The sequence below is a fragment of the Nyctereutes procyonoides genome, unplaced genomic scaffold (genome assembly GCF_905146905.1).
Source record: "Nyctereutes procyonoides isolate TBG_1078 unplaced genomic scaffold, NYPRO_anot_genome, whole genome shotgun sequence".
Taxonomy (NCBI): domain Eukaryota; kingdom Metazoa; phylum Chordata; class Mammalia; order Carnivora; family Canidae; genus Nyctereutes; species Nyctereutes procyonoides.
Window position 1 is genome coordinate 50,326,626 of NW_026575043.1, and position 8,935 is coordinate 50,335,560.

The following is an 8,935-nucleotide window of genomic DNA, read 5'->3' on the forward strand; positions in this document are numbered from 1 at the left end:
AAAGGCAGCTTTTACTCTCCTTTGCCTAGCCTTTATTTCTGCTACTCCCCTTACCTGGAAAGCCCACCCCCCTCTTCCACCAATGCCAGTCTCACTTCTATTGCTGAAGGTTAGATTCAAAATTGTGCTTTCAGCTGTCTGTACCAATCGCTTGGCATACTGGCAGTACTGCTTTGCAGCAACTGTGTGCGTCTGCACACTCGTGTTTTATCTGCCTCTATATATTTGTTACCTCTTGCCACTGAACTCTAACAAGTGACCACATAATCTCCCTGGCACACACTGCATTACTGAAGCAGAGGTTCAGGTCATGCAGCTGTGAGCAACAGTTCTGCTGACCCCTTTATTTTAGCTTCATAAAACTCATCAGAGACTTCTGATACCCAGAGCGGTGAGATCATAAATTTGCATTGTTTTAAGCCAGTAAATTGTGGTAATTTGTTATAGCAGCAAAGGAAAACTAAAACAAAATGTGCATTAAATATGCGCCACTGGGGCAGCCCAGGTGGCTCAATGGTTTAGCACCGCCTTCAGCCCAGGGCATGATACTGGAGACCCAGGATCCAGTCCCACCTCGGGCTCCCTGCACGGAGCCTGCTACTCCCTCTGCCTGTGTCTCTGCCTCTCTCTCTCTGTCTCTTGTGAATAAATCAATAAAATTTAAAAAGTAAATTAGGGATCCCTGAGTGGTGCAGTGGTTTAGCGCCTGCCTTTGGCCCAGGGCACAATCCTGGAGACCCGGGATCGAGTCCCACGTCAGGCTCCCGGTGCGTGGAGCCTGCTTCTCTGTGTGTGTGTGTGTGTGTGTGTGTGTGACTATCATAAATAAATAAAAATTTTTTAAAATTTTATAAAAAAATAATAAATAAATAAATAAAAATTAAAATAAATAAATAAATGAATAAATGCCACTCTGCTAGAGAAGAATCCGCTTCCTTGCCTCTTCCAGCTTCTAGAGGCTGCCCGCATTCTTTGACTTACGACTAGCATCATTCCCACATCTGCCTTCTAAAGATTTTATTCATTTATTTATTTATTCATGACAGACACAGAGAGAGAGAGAGAGAGGCAGAGACACACAGGCAGAGGGAGAAGAAGGCTCCATTCAGGGAGCCTGACGTGGTACTCAATCCCGGATTTCCAGGATCACACCCTGGGCTGAAGGCGGCGCTAAACCGCTGGGCCACTGGGGCTGCCCCCACATCTGTCTTCATTGTCAACCTATTCTCTCTTCCTCTGACCCTCCTGTCCCCCTCTTAGAAGGAGGGGGATTTGTGATTATGTTGGGCTCACTCAGGTTGTCCAGGAAAATCTCCCCATCTCAAGATTCCTAACCTAATTACCTAATACTGCAAAGTCCCTTTGGCATATAGGGTAACAGTGATACTGTGATGTATAATAAGAAACACATATTTGGTTTTCACTCCTGTTTCTGGCACAGAGTTCCTAAAATCCTTGGAATTTCCTAAGTGATATGAGCAATAAAGTCTCATTATTCCTAACAAATCCCTTTCACCACACCGGAGTTTATGTGAATGAGTTGACTTATGGAAAGCATCTGAGGATGCAGACTGGTTGCCAGGGGTACCAACCACATGATCAAAGGTTTGGAATTTCCCATCACACCAATACTGACCTCCAAGGAGGGGAGAAGTGCTGGAGGTGGAATCAATCGCCAATGGCCAGTGAGTGAATCAATCATGCCTTTGTAATGAAGCCTCTATAAAAGCCCAAAAGGATGGGATTTGGAAGCTTCCAGGTTGGTGAACAAGCGGAGATTTGGGGAGCATGGCATGCTCAAAAAGCATGGAAGCAAAAAATAAAAAAAAATAAAAAATAAACAAAATAAAAAGCATGGAAGCTCGGAGCTCAGAGGCTTCTTCCCTAAACCTTGCCCTATGCATCTCTTCCATCTGGCTGTTTCTGAGTTACATCCTTTTGTGATATGCCGGAGATTTAGGAAGTAAAATGTTTCTGAGTTCTATGAGTCATTCTAACAAATAAATCAAACTGGTGAACAGGTCATGGGAACCTCTGATACAGCCATCAGAAATACAGGTAACAAGCTCTGCTTGTTAAGGATCAGCTAGAGTGGGGGAGGGGGACAGTCTTATCTGTTTGAGCTCTGAACCTATAGGGTCTGGTGCTATCTCCAGATAGACAGTGTCAGAATTGGGTTGAATTCTAGGACACCCAACTAGTGTCAGAGGATTGCTTGGTGGTGTTGGGAGAAAACACACATATCATAGTATAAGAGGTGCCAGGGATGTGAGAATGCGAATGTGTTTGGGGGCCATTTCTCAACCTGCCATCCTCTGCCCTCTGGCCCTAATGATTCATGTCCACCCCACCCCCACCCTCACTATGCAATTTACAACCAGTTCAATTGACTTGCACTTACAGGACTAATTACTTATTCACTAGAAATATAATGAGGACCTACTACGTGTTAGACCTAACACATAGACCTGGCAATCTTTTTTGTAGATATTGGAGATCTTAACCAAGAGGGCTCACAATCTGCTAGAAGGAGAGAGACAGGGCCTCCAAACAGTATAAGCATCTGGCCCCACGGAACCTGGATCTGCCAGTGCTGGTGGGTGAACCCAGTAATCATGTCAGTGTGCACACGATGACAACTTGGGAAATGTGTAATGAATGGAAGGAAGGAGACTCCGTGAGGGCACATTCCCCCAGCCTGTGGTCAGCAGATCTGTGTTTCTGCCGACACAGTGCTTGAGTTTGACATCTGGACTGTGAGCTAGGGACTAGAAAGCTGGCACTCCAGGAAAAAGAGAACTGAATTAGCAGAGGTCCTCCCATGGGACAGAGTCTGGGGAGGTAGATCAGAAGAAAAAGATTTTGTATATTTATTTTGAGAACAAGGAAAGCCATTAAAGATGTTGAGGGCTGTGGAAGTGATCTCTCTAGTTAGGCTGTAGAGATCTCTTGGGAGAGGAATATTGAAACCCTCCAGCCAGAGATAATCAGACATACACCATATGCTGATAGTTCACAAAGATGGGTTTATTTGCTTGCTGAAACAGGGAGAGGGCACCCTGGGGGCGGGAGGGGGGTGTTCTGGGGGGCCAGGTAGGAGGGGCAGGAGATTAGTCTAAGATTTGGACTTGGGTTAGGGAATTTTCAGCAGGAGCTAGGGTCATGGGGATCAGCTCTCCATTCAGTACAGTTAGCAGTTCAGCAAGAAGGTACTGTAGGATAAATTGTAAAATTTAGAGGTTTCTCTGTTGCCCAAACAGAAAGAGACTCGTTCCCTTCTTCCCTTCTTAGAGCATTTTCTTGAGGAGCTGTGTGTATATAAATCTTTCCTCTGTCTCTTTGATATGCATGTAAATCTTTTGTGTCAGTGCTATTTTTTTATTATGGTAAACTATATGTAACAGAAAGTTTACCATTTAGCTATTTTTAAATATATGGTCCAACGGTATAAAGGGCCATGTTGGGAGCACGTGGGTGTCTCAGTCAGTTGAGTGTCTGACTCTTGGTTTTGGTTCAGGTTAAGATCTCGATCTCAGGATCGTGAGATTGAGCCCCATGTCAGGCTCTACACTCAGTGCAGAGTGTGCTTGAAATTCTCCACCTCTGCCCCTCCTCCTTCTCTCTCCCTCTTTCTCTCTCAAAGAAAAAATCTTTAAAAAAAAATAAAGGACAAAGGTGTGTAACTATCACCAGTATCTATTTCCGGAATATTTTCTCTCACCCTAAACAGAAACTCTAGAACCATTAAGCAATAACTCCCTATTGCCTCTATCCACCCAGCCCTCCCATTAATCTACTTTTCATCTCTATGAATTTGTCTACTCTAGATGTTTCACATAAGTGGGATCATACATGTGTCCTTTTGTGACCAACTTCTTTCATTTAACATAATGTTTTCAGGGTTCATCCATGTTGTAGCTGATGTAGTGCTTCATTCCTTTTTACAGCTGCATAATAGTCCACTGCACATTTATACTCCACTTTGCAACTCTTTTTTATTTTTTTATTTTTATTTATTTTTTTAAAGATTTTATTCATTTATTCATGAGACACAGAGAGAAAGAGAGAGTGAGAGAGGCAGAGACACAGGCAGAGGGAGAAGCAGGCTCCACGCAGGGAGCCTGACTCGGGACCGATCCCGGTTCTCCAGGATCACGCCCTGGGCCGAAGGTGGTGCCAAACCACTGAGCCACCCGGGCTGCCTAAAACTCTTGTTTTAAAGGCTAAACAGGCCTTTTGCCAATATACAACCCAGGAATGTTTTTCCTAGGGGCCTCAGAAACATCTCTTTGAAATGTAAATATCAAGGAAGACAGTGTCCCTAACTCCCTGTGACCATGTGGGTTTAGCCTAAGCACCTGTTCCAAGCTGTAACAACCTGCCTATCATAAAGATGAGAAGTTTTATTACTTCCTTGAGACAAAAGCAATTAGCTAGCACAATGCATACCCCAATTACCAAGGGAGTTTAGGATGAACTAGGAAAGATGCAGTCAGGTCTTTCTACCTGAGAACCAGTCAGCATTCATCTTGAGAGCATGTGTGGGATGCAGTACTCGGCTATCTATAATAAGGGGTGGGATTTCCCTCCATCTTTGTAATCTCGTTAGCAGATTACCTGTGCTGTGCCTCAAGTCTAGTTTAATGAGTATTCACTATTAAAACTATTATTTTCTAGCATTGTAGGGAGGTTTTTCTGGATTGGCAGGAGATCTTAATTCTTTTTTTTTAAGATTTTATTTATTTATTCATGAGAGACACACAGAGAGAGGCAGAAGGAGAAGTAGGCTCCATGCAGAGAGCCTGATGTGGGACTCGATCCTGGGACTCCAGAATAATGCCCTGGACTGAAGGTGGTGCTAAACCACCAAGCCACCCAGGAATCCCCCAAGATCTTAATTCTTTCCCCTGATAGTATCTTGATCATCTTTGATTAGAAATGGGAAAGGGGGGGGTGCCTGTATGGCTCAGTCAGTTAAGCATCCAACTCTTGATCTCAGCTCAGGTCTTGATCTCAGGGTTGTGAGATCAAGCCCCACATTGGACTCGGTGCTAGCCATGGAGCATACTTTAAAAAATTGGAAGAAGAAGGGCCTGGATGGCATTGATAAGAAAATAATAGCTTTTCATAAGAACAACTAATCAATCACCTGTGCAGGTGTGGGGTCTGCCTTCAACCTAATGGACTGAAAACTTTGGTTACAAAATCTGAGTGTCATTGGGCTGATTTTCACACTCTTGGGGCCAGGGTGAAAGCCAGGGGAACATTTAGAAGCCATGCTAGGGACGTGGACAGGGACTGTAGATAAGGAAACAGAGAAAAAGAGATTCACAAGTATTAGGTGAGATCTTTTATTTATTTATTTAAGGTCTTATCCATACATTCATGAGAGACACACAGAGAAAGGCAGAGACATAGGCAGAAGGAGAAGCAGGCTCCCCGTGGGGAGCCTGATGCAGGACTCGATCCCAGGACCCTGGGATCATGACCTGAGCCAAAGGCAGATGCTCAACCACTGAGCGACCCAGGGGCTCCAGGAGAGATCTTTTAGAGAAGAAAACTGCTTCCTTATTAAAAAAAAAAAAAAGAAAAAAGAAAAGGGCAGCCCCAGTGGCTCAGCTGGTTTAGCACCGCCTTCAGCCCAGGGCCTGATCCTGGAGACCCAGGATCGAGTCCCACGTCGGGCTCCCTGCATGGAGCCTGCTTCTCCCTCTGCCTGTGTCTCTGCCTCTCTCTCTCACTATGTCTCTTATGCATAAATAAAAGTCTTAAAAAAAAAAAGATGAAAGAAAGAGTTTTCTCAAAGAAAAGGAGGGGAGAGAGAAACTGAGGCAGAGAGAACATAAACTCTGGGTGTTTGAGTATGGAGAGTGCTTCCAGCACATTTAAGAATAAAGTCTCAACCCTCTTTCCAGGCCGTGTGGGATCTGACAGAGGTAAGTACGTGCAGTGTTTGAGAGCATGGAATCCAAAGCCACCACCTCATTCCAGTTCAGAGCTGGCCAACTAAGCCCTTCTTCCCCTTCTGGTCCACAAAGTCAAGAGCAAAAGAACAAGAACAAAAACAAGGTTGTTTTACATTGCTAAGTGTTGGGTTTATTTGTTAAGCAGCAACAGTAACTGAGATATATTATATGCATTGTTACATTTAATAGGAAGGTCTGTTGTCATCCCCATTTTAGGGAGCAGGAAACCAAGGCACGGAGAAGTTAACCTCTATGGGGCACTTGGATGTAAGATGGTGAGAGAGAAAGAGGCCACAAATTCTAGTTTTGGGGGAATGGATGGATGGGCAGCCTTCTCTACGGTAGGAACCATTTGGAGAGAACAAGGTGCAATTGCTGGAAGCGGTGTGTTTTCTCCTGGACATGCTGAGATTTAGGAACCCAAGGGGAATGTTGGGTAAGCAGTTAGCTAAGTGAATCTAGATCTCAGAGGACCCAACTGGGCTGCAGAGAGAGTTGTAGACATTTAAAGTGAGTTTGGATGGTCACTCAAGCTGGAGACTGTGTGGGAGAGTGAAAGAAGGTGGTTATGGCTGAGCTCCCAAGGTACCCCCCCCATCCTTTCCCCAGCTGGGGGCAGCCCAGAGGGAGAACCAGGAGAAGGTGGGGCCCCAGAGGCCAATGGGAGTCAGCATTTCCAGAAGAGATGTGATAAACAGTGTCCCACACTGCCACCGGATTTAGAGGAGGGAAGGCCCAGACTCTGTTCCAGATTTGCCATACTCCAGGGGCTGCTCTAAACCTTTCTGTTTTCATGATAGTGGTAGCAGCAGCAACTGCACGTCCCCCACCTCCCAAGTTCCTATGCTGAAGCACTAAGCACCAAGACCTCAGAGTACGGCTGTATCTTTGAGGTACCTGGCTGGCTTGGTGGGTACAGCATGTGACTCCTGATCTCAGCGTTGTGAGTTCAAGCCCACGTTGCATGTAGAGATTACCTTGAAATAATAATAAAGTCACTTAAAAAATTAATAAAGACAGAGTCTTCAAAGAGGTAATTAAATTAAAACAAAGTCAGTACAGTGGCCCCTAATCTAACAGGATGGGTGTCCTTCTAAGAGCATATTAGGACATAGACACACACAGAGGGAAGGCCATGTGGGGACAGAGGGAGATGATCATCCATGAGCCATAGAGACAGGCCTCAGAAAAAACTAAACCTGCCTACACCTTGATCTCTGACTTCTAGCATCTAGATCTGCGGAAAAATTAATTTCTGTTAAGTCACCCAGTCTGTGGTGCTTTGCAGTGTGCTAGCAAACTAATACAAACAGTAACACACTTTTGAACAAATTTGAGGTGAAATTCACAAGACATAAAATTAAATATTTTATTTTTTAAAAGTAAGCTCTCTGCCCAACATGGGGCTCAAACTCACTGCTCCTAGATCAAGAGTTGCACCCTCCTCTAATGGAGCCTGCTGGGTGCCCCTAAAATTAAACATTTTATTGATTGATTGATTTTTAAGATTTTACTTATTTATTCATGAGAGACACACACACACAGAGGCAGAGGCACAGGCAGAGGGAAAAGCAGGCTCCACGCAGGGAGCCCGGCATGGGACTCAATCCTGGGTCTCCAGGATCCAGCTGTGGGCTGAAGGTAGTGCTAAACCACTGAGCCACCCAGGCTGCCCTAAAATTAAACATTTTAAAACAAACCATTTGGTGCCATTTAGTACATTCACAATGTTGCGCAATCAGCACCTCTCTCTAGGCCATCCTTTACAACTTCAATATTTTCGGGGCATTTCCAAATTGGGGTGGGAGCCTTACTGAGCCTCCATAACTGACAACAGATTGTGCTACACCCATGGGTCCCCCCAACTGGACTTTGAGCTCCTGCAAAGCAAAGACACTGTCTTACTCACATCTGTATCCTCAGGGCACATAGCACAGGGTCCAGGTTAATAATAATTATTATTAAATAAGGGATGCCTAAGTTGCTTGGCGGTTGAGTGTCTGCCTTTGGCTCAGAGTGTGATCCTGGAGTTCTGGGATTGAGTCCCGCATCTGGCTCCTGCAGGGAGTCTGCTTCTCCTCCCTCTGCCTATGTCTGTGTCTCTCATGAAGAAATAAATAAAATCTTTTAAAAATTTATTAAATAATAAAAATAATATTATTATAATAAAACATATTAAATAATAAAAATATCATTAAATAAACTATTAAATAATAATTATTATTATAGGTGCAGGTACTGAATTACCTGGATGGTAATTCCTGCTTTGAGGATTCAAAGCCAGGCTCTACCACCTTTTGTGTCTTTGAGCCAGTGATTCCCACCTTTATGAGCCTTCTTTTCCATATTCGTAGAATAGGTATATTACAGTATTCATCACAGAGGCTCGAATGAGGAGAAAGGTCATGCAGAATGCTTGGCACAGCACCCACTCAATAATATTAAATTAGCTGTTATTACGACACACTTGTTCAGAGCACACTCAAGCAGACGGGAAGAGCTCTGAATTAACATCTAGATCACGGGATTCTGAGCAAGTTTATCGGTCTGAAACTCAGTTTCCCCCACCTGTAATTTGGGGAGATAAAAGCTGAGAGGGATATTGGGAAGGACCGCTGAGCTCATGCACAGGAAGTGCTGAGGACGCACAAGAAAGATGGATTCTGTTAAGATCGCGGGTTCGGGGTGGGGGGGATCCCTGGGTGGCTCAGCGGTTTGGCGCCTGCCTTTGGCCCAGGGCACATCCTGGGGTCCCGGGATCGAATCCTGCGTCGGGCGCCTGGCATGGAGCCTGCTTCTGCCTCTGCCTGTCTCTGCCTCTATGTCTATCATGAATAAATAAATAACAGCTTAAAAAAAAAAAGAAAAGAAGAAGATCGCAGGTTTGCAAGCTTCCAGAGCCACACCACTGTTTGCAATGGCACTGCTGGGGATTTACCCCAAAGATACAGATGCACTGAAATGCCAGG